Source organism: Macaca nemestrina, chromosome 13, assembly GCF_043159975.1.
Source record: "Macaca nemestrina isolate mMacNem1 chromosome 13, mMacNem.hap1, whole genome shotgun sequence".
NCBI classification, from domain to species: Eukaryota; Metazoa; Chordata; class Mammalia; order Primates; family Cercopithecidae; genus Macaca; species Macaca nemestrina.
This window is the reverse complement of record NC_092137.1, coordinates 65,996,930-66,017,034: the sequence shown is the minus strand read 5'-3', so window position 1 is coordinate 66,017,034 and position 20,105 is coordinate 65,996,930. Positions and strand designations below refer to the sequence as shown.

At 41.0% G+C, this 20,105-nt stretch overlaps 1 long non-coding RNA gene and 1 pseudogene across 1 annotated transcript in view; both read right to left on the bottom strand.

The window, feature by feature from the left end:
* Window positions 1-17,981, bottom strand: part of LOC105465163 (uncharacterized) — a 32,798-nt gene extending 14,817 nt beyond the window's left edge. The window contains exons 1-4 of the long non-coding RNA XR_977345.3: window positions 16,527-17,981; window positions 15,731-15,804; window positions 14,807-14,990; window positions 5,322-5,494 (exon numbers count right to left, since the gene is read on the bottom strand). This is a non-coding gene — a long non-coding RNA (uncharacterized lncRNA). The remainder of the gene's footprint in view (window positions 1-5,321; window positions 5,495-14,806; window positions 14,991-15,730; window positions 15,805-16,526) is intronic.
* A 264-nt stretch (window positions 17,982-18,245) lies between these two features.
* LOC105465164 (keratin, type I cytoskeletal 18 pseudogene) overlaps window positions 18,246-20,105 on the bottom strand; it is a 116,575-nt pseudogene continuing 114,715 nt past the window's right edge.

The following is a 20,105-nucleotide window of genomic DNA, read 5'->3' as shown; positions in this document are numbered from 1 at the left end:
TTGGTATTTTTAGACGGAGTTTTGCTGTTGTCGCCCAGGCTGGAGTGCAATGGCACAATCTCGGCTCACTGCAACCTCTGCCTCCCGGGCTCAAGCGATTCTCCTGCCTCAGCCTCCCTAGTAGCTGAGATTACAGGTGCCTGCCACCACGCCCAGCTAATTTTTGTATTTTTAGTAGAGATGGGGTTTCACTATGTTGGCCAGGCTGGTTTCGAACTTCTGACCCCAGGCAATCCACCCGCCTCAGCCTCCCAAAATGCTGGGATTACAGGCATGAGCCACCGTGCCCGGCTGGAGTTTTAAAGAGTTAAAAATAGAAAATATGGTATACCTTTCCTATATATGCCCATTTAGCGTTGCTATGTTGGATAAAATATATTTTATTTTAGTATATTTGTAAAATAAAGAACTTTTTCAGTTGGAAAGAAATATATAGTCTTGCCACACATAAAGTCTTAAAAAAAAAAAAAAAGATAAATCATTTGTAGCTCTAACATCCAAAGACTTGTCTTGTTCATTTAACACAACAGTGTACCCCCTCAATCTTCTCCTCATGTGTAATATTCACATAATTTTATCATATGGCATAGGTAAAATTGTACATGCTGATTTTCATAATAGCATTCATTTTTGTGACAAGAAATATACAGTTTATTATAAATATACAAATACACAAAGAAATTAAAATCACCCAGAATCTCATGACTCAGATATCCTCATTTACTATTTTATTTCTTTAAATTTTTTTCTATGCATAATTTAACATGGTTAAGATTATATTACATATTCTGATTTTAAGTACAATTAACCCAAGAAGAGTCATTCACAATTCCTAGTTGGAAGATGTTATAAAGAGGTTTTAATCACAGATTATATCTGCCACTGGTAGGTTATTCATTTTTCATAATTACGAAAAAACCCTATATACTCAGGTCATTCAAAATGAGTTCTTAGAAGCATAAAATTATTACTCAAGTTCTTTGTCAATGCAATTTTTTTGTATTGCTGAATAAAAATCAGTTTCAATGGAGGGATAAAAAAATACTTTCTGGGTTTAGTAATTCTGCAAACACAATGCCCTGTCATTTAAATATTGCAGGCCCTTTTTTTGTACTAGAAAAGAAGTAGGTTGTATTGTTTTAAGGAGAAGGTGATTCCATCTGACCCATGGGGTAAGGAATATTACCCAAAAAAAAGTATTTCCTGATTCTGAAAAAATAGCAAAACCCAACAATAACAACTAATGGAAAATAGCAAAAACCAACAACAACAACTAATGGAAGGGTTACAGACCCTAGCTTTTTTTGCCCCTGGGTTATAAATCCATTTGAAAATACCTAATATAATTAGATTTTTTTATTATGGAATCTAAACAGAATAAAAAGCTGTTTGTAAATCTTTTTACATCATGGTTTCCAAGTCCTGAATCCTTCAATTGGCTGGAGTAAAACTTTGAGTAATTTTTCCAGTTGTGTACAGCTTGGCATATTGCAGAATTTTTAATATTGTCTTCAGAAATTAACGCAATTCTTGGGTTGTGACGTCCCCAATTCTTAATCTTCAAAACTCTGTAGGTGGGCATCAGCTTCTTTAGTTCTCTAGGGGGAACTCTGAGGCCAGCCTGATTTTTGTTCCTTTGTAGACTAATTTTGAACCCAGATGCCTAAAGAGCTTTCTTTAGCCTCATAATTCAAAGACAAAGGGGGAGTCTAAGGGTAGACCTCTTTTCTTGGACGATATCAGGACCTCTGTGAGTCCTTTCCATCTACATTCAAGACTTTCTTTGCCTCAGGAAACTTTCTGCTTATTACATCTCTGATGGCCCCTTTTGTGCAACATGGAGGGTGAGCTCTTCCTCAACAGCACCAATGGTCATGTTCGCTCTTCTCATTCCTCTGGCCTCCATCTCTACCCTACCCCACATCGTTTTAATCTTTATCTTATTTCCCTCCATATCCGAGAAAAGTTTTATTTTGTAGTATCTGTGCACCACCCTGCATAACTTCATTACAAATTTCTAACCTCCCACTCATTTCTAACTTCCATACACTCCATTATTTCATATTTTTTAATTCATTCTACATTGTTTTGTTTTTACATCAACACTACCGCCTTTTTTTAGGTGGTACAAGTGTAAACATCCCTAATTGAAAAGATGTTCTTATTTCCCCCAATGTTTCCTTTATAAGAAGAAAAATTTGATCCAAGCATGGTGGCTCAAACCTGTAATCCCAGCATTTTGGGAGGCAGAGGCAGGAGGATCGCTTGAGTTCAGGAGTTCAAAACCAGCCTGGGTAACAAAGCAAGACCCTGTCTGTATATTAAAAAATAATTTAAAAAGAAAAAAATAGTATGTAGAGTCTTCATCCACACATAACAGATGTTAATAGTTTATCATATTTGATTCTGATCTTTCTTAGACACATAAAATATCACAGATGAAGTTCAAGCCTCTATAATCCTCCAGTGTATTTGTTTTCGTGCTGCTGATACAGACATACCCACGGCTGGGCAATTCACAAAAGAAAGAGGTTTATTGGACTTACAGTTCCACATGACTGGAGAGGCCTCCAAATCATGGCAGAAGGTGAAAGGCACATCTCACATGATGGCAGACAAGAGAAGGGAGCTTGTTCAGGGGAACTCCCTTTTATAAAACCATCAGATCTCATGAGACATATTCAATCTCACGAGAATAATATGGGAAAGTCCCACCCCCATAATTCAATCACCTCCCATTGGGTTCCTCCCACAACACGTGGAAATTGTGGGAGTTACAATTCAAGATGAGATTTGAGTGGGGACATACTCAAACCATATCACCCAGATATAATTATTTTGAGGTTGTTGTGTATCTAGTCATAGTTTCATACTTTTACTACTTATACATGGATTTATAAATAAATAACAGTGGGCTGTTTATTAAATTTCTATATGCAGTATCATATTGAAAATGGTATCATTTTACCACATTTGTTTTCTCTCAATATTATATTCTGTGGAGAGGCCACATTTAGATGTTCCAGCTGACAGCCCCAGCTGAGGCATCACCCTACAGCCAGACTCCACCACCAGACATAAGAGTGCATGAGTCTCTTATACAATCCCACCCCTATTCCTTGAGCTGCTCCAGCTGATGCCAACTAGAGCAGAAACAAGTTGTACACATGGATTTCTGCCCAAATTGTAGATTTGCAGGCAAAGTAAGTGATGCCATAGTTTTAAGCCATTAAGTTTTGTGGTAATTTGTTATACAGCCACAGCAATGTGAATGGCTTCTTCCTGTTCCCTGTCCTGGTTCTTCCCCTTCCTTACCTGTTCTCCCGAGAGCACTGTCTCGATAAATTATTTGCATATGAATTCAAGAGACCCAGGGAGAGTTATGGGATAGTCCACACGAACAGAGAAATTCACAACTTCTCTTAAAAGCTCTGTTTTCATTAAAACTGTATTCTTCTGCAAATCAAAGCCACAATGAGATACCATCTCACATTAGTTAGAATGGTGATCATTAAAAAGTCAGGAAACAACAGGTGCTGAAGAGGATGTGGAGAAATAGGAACACTTTTACACTGCTGGTGGGACTGTAAACTAGTTCAACCATTGTGGAATACGGTGTGGCGATTCCTCAAGGATCTAGAACTAGAAATACCATTTGGCCCAGCCATCCCATTACTGGGCATCTACCCAAAGGACTATAAATCATGCTGCTATAAAGACACATGCACACATATGTTTATTGCAGCACTATTCACAATAGCAAAGACTTGGAACCAACCCAAATGTCTATCAATGACAGACTGGATTAAGAAAATTTGGCACAAATGCACAAGGAATACTATGCAGCCATAAAAAAGGATGAGTTTGTGTCCTTTGTAGGGACATAAATGAAGCTGGAAATCATCATTCTGAACAAACTATTGCAAGGACAGACCAAACACCACATGTTCTCACTCATAGGTGGGAACTGAAAAATGAGAACACTTGGACACAGGGTGGGGAACATCACACACCAGGGCCTGTCATGGAGTGGGGGGAGGGAGAGGGATAGCATTAGGAGATATACCTAATGTAAATGACGAGTTAATGGGTGCAGCACACCAACATGGCACATGTACACATATGTAACAAACCTGCATGTTGTGCACATGTACCCTAGAACTTAAAGTATAATAATAAATTTTTTAAAGATCTTAATAAAAATAAATAAATAAATAAATAAATAAATAAATAACTCTTCTTCTGTGGTATCAGTCATTGGGCAAAATAAGCAATTGAACTAAAACGAAAAGGTGGCAAGAAGGAAGAAATATGCTCTCTGAATTCTCCTCTGAGTAAACACATTAACGGAGGAGTCAGAGAACCAAGAAGCACCCAGAATCACTGTTAACAACAGAATTATTTTGTAGAGAGTCCCATCTTGTAAAGGCAGTGCTTAAAACTTTCGCCTTAATAATCCTGAAAGAATCCCTAGGAGATTTTTCATCTCCCTCTCTCTGGTGGGGAAAAAAAAGAGCAAATCCCATTGCCCTCCTAATGTTTGCTCTCTAGTGAAATCACTGGGGTTCCTGTGAACAGGTGTCCTGCCAAACAGCTGGATACCAAGAGCAGGGAGGAGAGTGAGCATTAGTTCTGAGTCTCTAGTTCCACCCCTTGGAGGAAGAGCCTCTGCCAACAAATAGTTTACGGGGCAATAGAATTTCATTTGCTGATGAGTGTTGCTCCTCATAGTGATCTGAGCATTTCTTAGAAAATGACCTTCTCTTTACCCCCGGTGCTTGACTCTAGTCCAGTGACCTCAAGACAGCAACAAACAGCTGATATGCTTTATGGCAGGTATTTCACATACTAGGTCTTTGGAATGGATATCTCCTTCTGAAGTCTATTCTGCAGCCACTCCAGCATGGTGCATATTTCCAAGTGATTTTGACCTTGGCAAGCTCCAGTTTTAGAGTTCCTCTCAATGGTATCACTATCCAAGACTGCAAGTTCACAGACAAACCAACATCCTACGGCAATAGTCACATAATTACAGGCTTCTTTTAGTCTTCTACCAGGTCCCTTGGAAATAATTCAAAAATAATGAGCATACTTGGAGCACTGTGAAATAAGCCTTAGAGAATTTTCTAGGATGGGATGTATTTAAATTATTCTCCATCTTGGGGCTTTATTTGCATTACAAAATTCCTCCCACCTCCACCATGGAGGGCAGTTTATCTTTCCCAGGCTTTATGTTTCCCCAACCATCTGGAAAATGAAGCTAACCTAGGAGACACTGGAGCCCTTCACAAAAGGCTGCTCTATTTCCCTCCTAAACTCACCTTGGCCACTGTCTCATGCCCAGGAGAAAGCCTTACGCTGAGTCTGTCAAGAAGCTGAGCCTCTCCTGGTGTTCTTCCAACAGCAGTGTAACAGCACCCGTGGAAAACAAGGTCTCAGGTCAGCACCAGGGTTGCAAACTCCTGTGGCTCAGGAAAGTCCATCTGTCCTGTGCCTTCAATGGCCAAGAAAGAGAAGAAAACATTTGTATCACATGCAGTTGTGAGGTCCTCTGACGCAGATTCCAGAAAGCTGTATGGAAGGTCACTCCCAGAATGGCAATCACTTCATTTGGCCCATCCCCATAAGATACCTTTAAATTCTAGCAAACCTGAAGATGTCTTTAGAGCTTTGGCATTTGGCTTTTCATTTGTTTTTATTTTAACCTTTTTTTTTAACCTTTGCCTATGTTTCCCAGGATCAGTTAATTTAATCTGCAATAAACTGAAGTACCATAAAATTCATGGCAGAGTTCAGCCTTAGGGGTCAAGCAACCTAGATTTCAAGCCCCAGCTGGTTCTGTATCTTAATTTCTATTTTTGTGACCTTGGAGAAGTTATGTCAACTCTCTAAGCTTCCATTTTCTTTTCTCAAAAAAAAAAAAAAAAGTATAATTCTCTATAGAGTAATTGTGAACATTTCAGGAAATACTGCATGTAAAATACTAAGTTTAACACCTGACACCAAGTATGGATTCAGCTAATATTATCTATGTGAAGACAAATCCTATGAAACTCCATTTCATCCACTCATGCTCTGTCTGGAATATTCAGGACCAGGACTCTTCTAAAAACAAGGGGGATAATCTTGTAGCATGTGGTGAAACCCCATTTCAAAGGCACTAAAGTAGGTATTAGACACACACACACACACACACACACACACACACACAAATAGAATAATCTGGATGATCTCCTGCAAGCACTAAACCTAAGAGAGAATAGGTTCCAGGCCAACACACATTTTCTGCAAAATTGAAGATCCACCCCACAATATGTACTATGTTGTTTAGACCTGGAAGCTTCTTTATGCTAGAGACCTCATTTGGGGACTCTTATGCAAATGGGATGGACAGGGTTTTGAATTGTATTATTAGTTGTTGGGGATTCTTTCTGCAAAGTTGTCCAGAAATACAGAGATTTTTTTTATTATGAAAAACTTCAAAGATACGCAAAAGTAGACAAAATAGTATAATAAACCCCTATGTTCTCTTTATTCAGATTCTACAACTATGAATTCGTGGACAATTTTGTTTCACCTAGACCCCCACCCACTCTCCCCAGTCCTATTATTTCAAAGCCCATCCCCAAAATTATTTCATTTAATCCATCAATATTTTCTATGTGTTTCTCAAAGGATTCACATTTGTAAGATCTAACTATATATCACTATCACACTTAAAAGCTTAATATCAATTCTTTAATATCAAATGTCCAGCTAATGTTTAAATTTCTAATTTGTCTAATAAATGTCATACTACTTTAACCGTGTATTTGTTTCAATAAGAATCCAAATAATGCCTATACATTTCAACTGATTTATTTCTTTTCCGTCTTTTTTCCATCTATAGATCTTCCTCAATATTTTCCCTTGCAACTTATTTGTTAAAGAAACCAAACTGTTCTGAGTATCCCAGAGTCTGGATTTTCCAAAAAGCCTGCTAAAGGGTTCTTAACTTTTCATAGTTAACCTCTAAACAGGAGGAGGGATAGAGAAGCTGAAGAAGCTATTAATCTGCTGGTGAGAACATTTTTATACTTTTCCTAAAGGCTGCTGATGCAATCGACAAGATCACTGTCATGTCAGTTGCAGGCTGCAGTGAGGAAGCCCAAGATTTGTTATGCCCCCAGGTCTTCCCCTATGTTCCTTCTAATGAAGACATCACAGGCACAAGCGCTCTGTGTACCTCATTATCACACACTGTTTTTCTTGAGACCCTGCTCCCTTCTCTCTCCCTGACATAGGCATGGGTCTGTGCAGTGGAACTAAGGGGATGAAGATGTGGGTTTAGCAGCAAAAGGCAACAGGTGGGAGAATGAAAGGGTGAAGAAATAGGTAGATGAAGCCAAAAGCAGGGGAGTCCAGGATTATGGATGGATAGGATGAGCAGACAGGGTATAACAGGGGTGTCACAGCGAAGGTGGTGGCTCTGCCGTGATCACTGAGTCTCATGCCTGGTGACAAGGAATTAGGCCACTTGGGCTGGGAATACATATGACCTTTTCCTCTGCCGTGAACACAACCTCTGCTACCTCAAACTAAAATCCTGTAAACAACTCAGCCATTGTAGGAGATGCATTATGACTTGAGTTGTTATGACAGATTAGATCTGGTTATGCAGTTATGGCAGCCCGTGCTAGGAAAGCTGTTAGCCCGATGACTACTTTATTCTTCCCACATGAGAACCCTGCAGTGAGAACTGTTCCCCTTTTATATACAATAGTAAGATTCTAGAGCTTTCCCCTATGCTATAAAGGATCACATAAAAACAGCAATACCTTGCTGACAGAGAAATAATATAAAGCAGAGGTATATTTTCATAAAATAAAATGTTGATGCAATTCATGGACATTGAAGGTATACAGTCAGCCCTCCATATTCATGAGTTCTGCATCTGTGCGTTCAACCAATCAAGGCTCAAAAAAAATTCAAGAAAAATAATTGTTTAAAATACAAACTGTAAAATAATATAGTATAATAGCTATATATACAGCATTTACATTGTACTAGGTATTCTAAATAACCTAGAGATGATTTAAAGTAAACAGGAAGATGTTCGTACATAGGCTACATGCAAATACTATGCCATTTTATGTAGGGGAGTTAAGCACATACAGATTTTGGTATCTGCAGGGATCCTGGGACCAATTGCCCAAGGATACCGAGGAACAATCATCCTGTATCTTCTCCTTTTTATTCTCTTTTGTTCTCATAATAAGCTTTGAAAATTAACAAATTTTTTTTCTCATGTAAAAATCCCTCATGAGAAAATAAAATTCCCTTCATGACACTAAATCCCTTCATGAGAAAAAAAAAAAAAAAACTGATGATCTCCACTTCTGGCAATGGTGGCAATGCTTGTTAAATGCTCACCTTCCCACTGAAAACAACTAGAACACCTGGACTAGATACTTTTTAAAATGTATTTGTTGGCTTCAGAGACCTACCAAGCTGAGGAAGACTTGAGGAGCCACATTCCTGGAGAGAAAACTGCAGAGAATTGAGTCCAATATTCATCACTGCTTTTGCCCTCTTGGTGTTCACAGGTTTCAAAACAATAGCTAAAAGGTTGAAAGCCTGAGCAGAAAGTGGCAGCTGAAAGACTAGACAGAGCATTGACAGTCTCAGGTGGGGAGGGAAGCAAAAATTGGAGTTCCGAGATCACCAAAGAGAAGGTGCCCTGGTAACCACATTATGCTTTCAGTTGGGACTCCCACTGGCTATACCCTAGGCATAATGGTGAACAAAAATTAATCCGACCTCACAAAATCTGAAGCCTACCTTCAAATCATCTCAATCCCAGGTCTGATCAAGGTGATCTATCCCTGGGTTAACTTCATGCCAGACACAAAACAGGTCCTCTGGAAAAATGTAACATCATACGTAACTTCAAATCAGCTCTACAGTTCTTACATGCATGTCTAAGCATGCTAGGAGATGAGATCAAATAACCAAAAACCAACAGAAAAGAATAGACAGTAGAAACAGACTAACACAAAATCAAGACATTTGAGTTTCACAGATTATAAAGTAATTGAGATTAATTTGTTCAAGATATTATATGATGAAATGGAAAATATCAAACTGTAAACTTTTTTAAAAGGATCAAGTATAAATGCTAGAACAGAAAAATACAACAATTGGAATTAAAAATTCAAGAGTGGGGCTTAGCAGCAGTTAAAAAGATAATGGTTATATGGAAGATAGGCCAGAAGAAAATAGCCAGGCTGTGGGAAATCCAAATCTTAATAAGCAGAGTAAAATTTTGAAGGTCAAAGAAAAAGAGAAAATCCTAAAAGCAGATGGGACAGCGGTGGAGGGACACATTACCTTTAATAGAGTGACAATAAGACTGACAGCTGAATTCCCAACAGAAATAACTGAAGCTTGCCGGACATGTCCCCAGATGACATCGGTGACCAATTCTTACTTTCTTTTTTCGCTTACAATTCTCTAGAATAACTATAGAATATGCTGGGAATGCAATGGCCTGAGATAAGGAAGAACTAGCCAGAACAGCCTGGGCTCTGTTCCAGTCCCTCCTGGAACAAGATCTCCTGCAACACTGTAGCACAGTGAGTCCAGTTTCCTCTGGTATAAAACCCAAAGTGGAACATATTTTCAGGGACCCTCAGCTGTGGTGAAAAGTGGGATAAATCCATCCTCCCTGGGCAGATTTCCTGAGCCTTAGGGAACCAGCTCATCATGAATCCTAGGTTTCTACTGTCCTCTGCTGCCTATCTATGAGTAAAAAAGTTGCTTCACTTAATTTCTTGTGTTACCAGATTCATGCAAGTGAATTGAAACTAGTGCAGTGTTTAGAGTCCTTCCTTGAGATTGAAACCAGTACACAGTGAACATGCTTCACAAAGCCAGGAGACAATGGAATGATGCTTGCAAACTGCTGAAAAAAAGAACAGCTGAGCTTCCACTTCCAATATGGTAAAGTAGCTGCTACCATACCCAGATTTCCCACATATCACAACTATAAACTCTGGACAAAATTAGAAAAAATAAAAACCTGATGACATTGGAAAGTGAACAAACACAGGTAAATTGTGAAAGAAAGTAGACACTTGGAAAAAAGGAACAGCACGGGGTGAGTTGCCCATTTTTACAGCATTTTGCCTGAGTGTAGGCCAAAGTCGGTGCTGCACACTGTGGTTCTGATAGAACTCCACCAGCACACCTCTACCGCACTGGCTTGAAAAAAGCAGAAGACAGAGTTTACGATAATCAGCCACTGGAAGGGAGAGGGAAGTCTCAGAAAGGATACAGTCAGAAAGAATGACCACAATGTCTGTGTTTAAACAGCCCAAATCTCTGGCTAACACCCAAAGCACAAAACCACAAGGCAGATTCTAGCTAAGAATATGAGCTTTGAATACCTGTGGGATGATATCAAAATGTCCAACATACATATAACTGGATCCCAGAAGAAGAAGAAGAGACAATAGGACATAAAAAATGAAGAGATAATTTCCAATTTTTTCCAAATTTAGTGACACACATAAATTTACAGACTCAAGAAACTCAGTGATTCATGAGCAGGACATACACACATAAAATGACATCAATATCATCAGACTCAAACTGCTGAATACCAAAGATAAAGAGAAAATCTTGATAACAACCAGAGAAAAGAATACAAAACACACGGCTAAACAATGATTCAAAATATCACAAACTTCTCACTTGAAACTAAGATACCAGAGACATTGGTAAAACACTGAAAGTGCTGGAATAGAAAGCTATCAACCAAGAATTCTACATCCAGAGAAAATAAACTTCAAGAATCAAGGCAATATAATGTCATTTTCAGAGGAAAGGAAATAATTGCCAGCCTGGAAGTCTATACCAGTGAAAATATCCCTAAAGAAAGAGTGAAATAAAGATGTTTTAAGATAAAGAAACATTGAAATAATGTATTGTCAGTAGATCTGTACCAAAGAAAATTCTCAAGCAGGTTCTTTGAGAAGATGAAAAGGATCTCAAATGGAGCTTAGAAATGCAGAAAGAATTAAGAGCCACAGAAAAGGTATGTGGGTAAACATAAAAGAATATATAATGTAAAAACTATAATAATCTTGTCAAGGGAGTTAAAATATACACAGAAAAAATATAAATGACAACAGTAATACAAATCAGAAGTCAAATGAAGTTAAAGTGTTCTAAGGTCTTTGAATCGCTTGGGTGGAGGTAAAAGTACTGTTTTACATGTAGCGTAATCTAACCCGTGCCAGTCAGACCTCCCCTTCAAGACTTAGGGACTTATTCCCTCAGCTGTCACCTCTCCTTATGAGTTGCCATCAGCTGAAAAGGGCCACCTTGCCCAGTGACATGCCTCCTTCCCGAGGCAGCCTACATCCAATAACTGCTTAATGTGTGGATATAAAAGCCTGGCCCCTCACCCAAACTCAAGACAATGCTGAAAAGCCATCCCCACTTCCAAGGTTCCCTGGAGAGCGCTTTAGTCTTTCATTCTAATTGCAGCACAACCCAACTTCTCCCTTTAACAAACCTGCTTCCTTTCCTTCCCTTCCACTGGTGTTAAGCCAAGAACATTTCCCCAGTAAACCTTCTGAACAATAACTACACCTCAAAGTCTGTCTCCTGGGAGACCCAACCTGAAACATTACATTCGACTTTCAAAAGTCTAGGAGCTATGTTTAAATTCTAGGATAACCTCTAAAAGAGTACAAAAACAAAATGTAAGATTAGCAAACTAAAAGAGGTAAAATAGAATAATAAAAAATAATCCAGGCTGGGTGTGGTGGTTCACGCCTGTAATCCCAGCACTTTGGGAGACTGAGGTGGGTGGATCACTTGAGGCCAGGAGTTCAAGACCAGCCTGGCCAACATGGCAAAACCCCATCTCTACTAAAAATATAAAAATTAGCAAGGCATGGGCGGTACATGCCTGTAATTCCAGCTACTCAGGAGGGCAAGGCACAAGAATTGCTTAAGTCTGAGAAGACAAGGTTTCACTGAGCTGAGATCATTCCACTGCACTCCAGCCTGGGCAACAGAACAGAGACTCTGTCTCAAAAATAACAATCATCATCATCATCATCATCCAAAAGAAGGCAAGAAAGGAGACAAAAGGGAACGTAGAACAGGTGAATTAACCAGATGACTGTTAAACTTATGAAAAGACAATCAGTAATAATCAAGAAAATGCAAATTAAAGCAATACAATTATTCATCCAATAGATTTGGAAAGATTTAAAGAATGATACCATCCAGCACTGGCAAGGATTCCAGATTACGGACTCTTTCACATATTGCTAGTGGGAATGTAAACTGTTACCACCATTTGCAAAAGCAACTTGGTAATAGATATTTAAATTAAATATTCATTGACCCTTTGTAGCAGAAACTAACTATTCAAAAAAATTGTTTCCTCTTGTTCTGGGCACACCTACACTACATTTTCCAGATTCTTCTGTAGGAGACAACTGAGTCCTAGCTCAGTTATGACATGACATTCCCTTGTCAAAGGTAGCAAGCTCCTGTGGCCTGAACCCTGGAGTGATTATGTGTAGGAGACCTCTGAGTACCTGGAACTAATGTGGACTATTTTACTTTTATTATGTTTGAAAGATGATATATTCTAGGGTCTATTTGTTACAGCAGTTAGCTTACTGTAACCTATATATCCTTTGACCCAACAATATTACTTACAGGCATCTGTCTTTAGAGGTAAAATTATAGAATACATAAGACCCTTTGTGTAAGGAAACATATGACCAGAGCAACCTGAATGTTCATTAGTAAGAGAAAAGAGTTGCATCAGTTATAATACATCCACACTAAGGAATATTATGCAGCTGTTAGGAGTTATCTCTGTGCCTACTGACCTGGAGAGACTACCATAATGGTTAAGGGGGAAAAAAACCAACCTGATACAAATGCTTAATATAATTTATTTTGTAAGAAAAGAGAAACTGACCCCAAAAAAATGGCATATACATGTGTGCATATATTTGCATGAGGATGGAGAAAGGTATGCAAAAATGTGAATCAAGTTTTTAACATTAATTATCTCAGTGATGTAAGAATGAGCAAATACAGGCTATGGGAAAGAAAAAAAGAATAACAGAATGGAAGCCTATCTCAGTGTAATATTGAATACAAATGTAGAATATAAAATTGAATCATTAAATATTAAATCAAATATGTAAAAATTAAATATATATGTATGTAGAGAAGGATGAGAAGGTAATATCAACTTATATAAAATTCACTTTTGTCTTAAATGTTAATATTTTAATGTTACTTTTATAATTTTAAAAAAACTGAAAAAAAAAAAAAAGGAACAGGCTTAACCCCTACCTAGACTGGGCTTTTTATGCCACATAGTGACCATTTTTCTAAACTGACCAGCCTGGATTTGAGACTATGTAGTGGTGTTGGGGTTGTGTCAGTGTCTTGTCGAGCCCAAAAGTCCACTAAGCACTATGAGGGTGGAGTTTTCCTTGAAAAAAAAAAAAAAAAAAAGTCCCCATAGTCAGTCCTCCCAGGTAGAGTTCAAATCTGGAATAGGAAATGAAGGTGCGAGAGGCAAGTCTTAGACTAGAATAACTTCTTAAACTTTAATGTTCTTACAAATTGCCTAGAAGCCTTATTAAAATACAGATTATATTTCAGTGGGTCTAGGGCAGGGCCTATGATTCTGCATTTCTCATAACTTTCTAGGTGATGCTGACACTGCCAGTCCTTGGACCACACTTTGCACAGCCCAAGGACTAGTGTAAGGGAAATCTTTCTACTCTCTCTGGGGGCAGAAGCAGAATACAGGGAGCAGGGGGCGAGGTGTTAGCTAAGTTGCCCCAGACAAAGCAGGAATAAGACCGGGAGCTGGGCTACCAAGACACTCTGAAGATGGCCTGAGCCATGCATGCCTCAGTTGCGAGCTCCTGTGCATAGGCACTCCCCCTCCATCAACCTCAAACCTTCTGTGAAGTCTTGTTAAAAGTTACATCCCAGGCCCTGCTGCATTGTCAGGAATTACAAGTGATAATTCCTGGAAAGACTGATCCCATGCTTATGATGAAGTGTCAACAGTAACAGCTGGGTCTGTTTCCCCTGAGGTCAATGCAGTGGTTGCAAAGGGCTCCCCAGCAGGAGGAGCCCTGGTAGCCTCTGTCCAGGTGATATGAGGAAAAGAAGCTGCCAAATAGCACCCTTGATGGGAGAAGAACTGAGACCGTTTCTGAACAGGGAGCAGCACTCTGGCACATCCACCAAATAAAAATGAACCAAGCTAAAATGGCTTGAGCAACAAAAAGGGGTTATTTTCTCATGTAACAAAGAGTCTGGAAGTCAAGCAATTTCAGGGTTGGGTGGTTCTCAATCCAACGACACCATTAAAGACCCAGGGACTTCCTGTCTTTCTGCTCTGCCCTCCCAGGCATGTTGGCTTTTGTCTCAGGCTGTCCCTTCATGGTGGCCAGATGACTGTGGATGGTTTAGGCATCACAAGGTCACACAACATGTAAGACAGAACACCCCTTCCTTGTATCCCTGGCAAAGATAACTTTCCCAGAAGCAGCACCCTCTTTCTCCAGTCCTCCTTGCAACTCAAGAGCCAGAATTGCACTACATGCCAAGTTCCTCTACCAACCACAGAACAGGGGAACAAGATTCCCTTGCTTGGCTTACAGGAATAAGATGATCTCTCTTTATGTGAGTGGGGTCTAAGCTTCCTTAACAATGCAGCTGCCTGATTCCCGAACAAAACTGTGGTCTGTGAGCAGGGAAATACCTGGACTGGGAACATGTACTGGTGTTGGGGTTGGATGGGAGAATGAATTTGGGAAAAGCAGACAGTGGTGTCTTCCATTCCTGAAAACACCCATAAATATATGGAAGGTTCTTTGAGGGGTGTTACTTTCCATCAATAAAGGTAGTAGGTGGTCAAGACACCATCCTGCAGTCATAAATCAACCCTGGAAGACAAAGGAAAAGAAAAATTAAGGAAGTGGATAGAGATCAAGTTTCACCAAGAACTATAAAGATCCAAACAAAGGGCCCCGTGTGAACTATGCACATTCCTACTTCAGTGCTTTTACCTGTGCGGTCTGAACTGCCTCACCCCTACACACACACCTACCTGGCACACTCTCTTGTCTTTTATCACAGACCTTCATTCCCTCCATTTCAAGTCTGTCACACTTCAGAAACTTCTCTAACGAATCCAGCCTACAATAATTTATCCATTCTCTGTATTCCTTGAGCATTTGTAGTCTATAACACACTCTGTCATTTAACTATAGTGTGCATTTTCTGGAACTATTAGTTTTTATACATGATTATAACAGGATGTTAAAATGGAACTCTTTCTGACTCCTCTAGAGCACCTAGAAAATAGGTGTCAGCTATCCTCACTTTCCAAAGCAAGATGTCAAACCATCTATGCAAGAATTCCAAGGAAAAGGTCTCACAATTTTGAATGTTCTCACCATAAAGAAATGACGTGTTTGAGGTGATGGATAGGGTAATTCTCCTGATTTGATCATTACACAATGTATACATGTATCAAAACATCACACTGTGTCCCATAAATATGTACAATTATTGTGTCAATTAAAAACAAAATAAAACTTTTAAAAAATGGGGAAAAAAATGGTCTGAGAAACAGTTTTGTGACCATTGTCCTTAATGGTATAAAATGTTGAAATTGAGCAACCTGGGAAGTAGACGTTTTCATTCTCCTATTAGTGTGCTTTCTGTCTTAACGTCCCGTTACAGGATTGGATTCAACTGCAAGTGAAAGAAAACACAAAGCAAATGACTTCTAAAAGAAAGAACTGTATTCCTCTCTCATGTAAATACTAAAGTAATGGCTCAAGGCTGATATGGTGAATCTATCCACATTCCCACCAGGAAGAAAGGAGAAAGGTCTAAGTCCTTTTAAGGAGACTTCCTGAACACAGCACACACACAGTCTTTACAGCCCATTGGCCAGAACTGAGTGACATAACTAACCCTAGTTACAAGGAAGACTGGGATATGTAATCTTTATTCTGAAAAGCCCTATGCCCAGTCAAAAGTCTAAGGCTACATCACTGCGGAAGACACAGTGAGGAAACTAGGTGTTTCTTCCATAATCCACCTCTTTTTTTTTTGTTTTCCTTGAGATAAGATCTCGCTGTGTTACCCAGGCTGAAGTGCAGTGGCACAATCATTGCTCACCTCAGCCTCAACCTCTCAGACTCAAACAATCCTCCCACCTCAGACTCCCAAGTAGCTGGAACTACAGGTGCACATCACCAGGCTCGGCTAATTTTTTAATTTTTTGTAGAGAGGGGATCTCACTATGTTGCCCAAGCTGGTCTCAAACTCCTGGACTCAAGCAATCCTCTCTCCTTGGCCTCCCAAAGTTCTGAGATTACAGATATGAGCCACTGTGCCTAGCCCCACAATCCACCTCTTTAAACCTAAAAATGCCCATGTGCACCCATCTTGAAATACATAGAACATACCCATCCTTTCCATAAAAGAAGGCAATAACCCAATCAGTAACTGCATTCAGCTTAAATCCAGAGTGTATGACTGGTGCCCAGTCCTCTCCATCAGGCCCAGATGCAGCTCTCAGTGGTCAGGTGATCTATATGCTAATAGTGAGTTATCTTCCCATCACATACCTAAATTTAAAATGATAGAGAAGAAACAAGATAACAACAATTTCTAAAGACTCCCATTTGGAAATGGGGAGAAGGGGAAATGCCCAGAAGTCACTGGCCCATAACTATTACATAACCCACTGGGCAGGAATAGCAAAGGCTCCTGTCCTGATTCATAGTGAAGTCATTTCCTTGGTTGGACACTCTGGCAGCTTCTCACTCTCCTTTCTGAGAATAATTCCCTTGTCCACTGGCCCTGGCTTTTCCTTCTGGAAGTTTCTCCTTTATCCATCATCCTCTTGACCACATCTGAAATGGGCCTTGGAGGGCACACACAATCTCCTTTCACACACTCTTCCTGCTAATGCAGTCTCTGGAACACAGGCATTACTCTACAGAATGCTGCTCACAGGTTTTTTTGTTTCCAATATGATTCCCTCAAAATTTTAGTAGGCTTCCAGTTTATCTGTTTCCATGTGTGCAAAACCACAGATAACAATGTCATCTAGACACAGCTTTTAAGCCTAAAGTCTCAGGCTTTTTACTTACTGGCCAGTGTTTGGCCACACCTGTCTCTCTCTCTTAACATAGTAGCTACTGAAACAAAAGGTTTGGTAAGATTTGATTTTTGCAACCAGCTAAGCTGATTCCCATGATGGCAGAGAACTCGTAAAGTAAGTTGCTTGAAGAGGGTTTGGGGCCACAGTGCTACATGTTAGCGAGGCTGTCATTTTGCAGCCACCTCTTGGGGGCAGGTTCAAGTTGGGGTACAGACACAGTCAGCTTAATTAACACTTCAAACACCTCCAAATTGCTAGACTCCCAGTCAAGTTAGAGTGCAGGCTGCATCCCAGAGTGCCTCCCTTAGCAAAGTGACATTTCCTTCCACATCCGCTTGTAGACTAGCTCTCAGCTGAATTCAACTCTCTCCTGTAGGACTTTGCTAAAAGCAGCAAAAAGCTGCCTGACCACCAATATTCTAGGCTTTTTCTACCATTTTCACTAACACATGGTCTGCCTTTTGAGGTGTAGCAGATGCAATTTTACCCAATGTTTTTTGCTACCATCTAATGGAGATGACCTTCTTCCTATTCTGCAACATCTATGTTTCTGCAGCCTATCACCTTCCCAAGCTAATGCTTAGCACTCCATTTCAAGACAAAATTCTGAATTACTTAGTATTAGGTTCAGTTGTGTCAGACAACCCATAACAATAGTGGATTTGCTTGTGGGTTGTTTGTTTGTTTGTTTATTTGTTTGTTTTGAGATGGAGTCTCGGTCTGTGGCCCAGGCTGGAGTGCAGTGGTGCAATCCCAGCTCACTGCAACCTCTGCCTCCCGGGTTCAAGCGATTCTCCTGCCTCAGCCTCCCAAGTAGCTGGGACTACAGGCGCACTATGCTGCCACACCCACCTAATTTTTTTGTATTTTTAGTAGAGACGGGGTTTCACTGTGTTAGCCAGGATGGTCTCGATCCCCTGACCTCATGATCCACCCGCCTCGGCCTCCCAAAGTGCTGGGATTACAGGCATGAGCCACTGTGCCTGGCTTTTTTTTTTTTTTTTTTTTTCCTCTGAACTTTTCATTGGCCTCCTGCTGCCCAAAGGGTCCCCTGGTTCTGCTAACTTAATGTCTCAGAACTTTGGTGGTGTTGGTCTCAGACCCCACTTTGCCATCCACTATCCAGCGGGTGGTGGTCTTTTGGATGGTTTGCATGGAGTTGCTGCTGTCCAGGGCATCACCAAGATTGAAGTCCTTGCCATCTTCCAGCAGGCGGTGGTAGATGGCAATCTCAGCCTCCAGCTTGACCTTGATGCTCAGCAGGCCCTCGTACTTCTAGGCGTGGCACTGTTGCCCCGGCCCAGGTCTGTGCCAGCTCTGACTCCAGGTGCAGCAGGATCCTGTTGAACTGCTCCATCTGCAGGGAGTAGCAGGCCTCCACCTTCCTCAGGCCGTTCTCCAAGCTGGCCTTCAGATTTCTCATGGAGACCAGGTTGATCTCCAAGCAGCTCTGTGAGTGTCATCTCAGAAGCTCCAACCTTGGTGGACTGCATGGTGACTACTGTGATGCTCTCCTCAATCTGCTGAGACCAGTACTTGTCCAGCTCCTCTTGGCTCTTCTGAGCCAGCTCACCATATTGGGCCTGGATGTCTGCCATGATCTTGGCGAGGTCCTGAGATTTGGGGACATCTACCTCCACAGTCAACCCAGAGTTGGCAATCTGGGCTTGTAGGCCTTTTATTTCCCCTTCTTGGTTCTTCTTCATGAAGAGCAGCTCCTCCTTGAGAGCCTCGATCTCTGTCTCCAGCTGTAGCCGAGTGACACTGGTGTCATCAATGACCTTGCAGAGCCCATGGATGTTGCTCTCCACAGACTGGCGCATGGCCAGTCTCTGACCTGGGCTCCCTTCTTCTCCAGGTGCTCCCAGATTTTGCTCTCCAGCTTCTGATTCTTGGTCTTCAGGCTCCTCACTCTGTCTAGGTAGGAGGCCAGGCGGTTATTCAGGCTTTGCATGGTCTCCTTCTTGTTCTGGATGTCTCCCATCCTGCCAGACCCCCGGCCATCCCCACAGCCAGGGCCCCGGACCCCATGCCACCCCGGAAACTGGTGGAGGGGGACACAGAGATCTGGGAACCAGAGCCCCCAACACCTGCATAGATGCTGGCCACACTGCTGACAGGCCGGGTGTCTTAGCTGGGTGCCTGGACAGAGCCCAGGGACCGGTAGTTGGTGGAGAAGGTGGAGCGAGTGGTGAAGCTCATGCTGTCCAGTGGGGGGAGAGAGAGAAGGGACAGGACTCAGGCTTTACCAATGATGAACAGTGGATTTTAAAAGATGGAAGTTTTTTTCTCTCACACATGCACGTTTCAGTAGTCAGTGTGTGTATGACTCATCAGGGGCCCAGGCTGCTTCCTGCCTACTGCCCAACTTCCTCAACATGCTGCTCCCACTTCTGCAAGCAAGATCTCAGCCAACTGCCTTCCATCCAGTGGAAAAGCGGGTTGAGGAGAAGGCCATGCCATCTCCTTTTGAAGATATTTCCTGGAAGTTGCCTACACTGCATGTACCCAATATGCCATTGATCAGAATTTAGTACCATGACAATGGGACTCCACACGCCATTGATCAGAGTTTAGTCCCATGGTGGTTAGCTGCTAGGGAAACTGAGAAATGTTGTCTTTATTCTGAAAAGCCATGTTTGCAGATGAAACTCACTCTATCATTGTAGGAAAACAAATGGAAAAAAAATTGGGGAACAACTAGTGTTTTCTGCCAAAGTGGTATTTCCCCTCACCTCAAACCTGGTGGAATGAGCTTCTGGGAGACAAAATCAAGCTTGTCCAAGGTCCCCTGAAGTCTGTGGGGTACCGGAGGGTGGTGCCAGAACGCTGGATGAATGAGCCTAAAGGGAAAGGGTGGGTACCAGGGCTGAAAGCA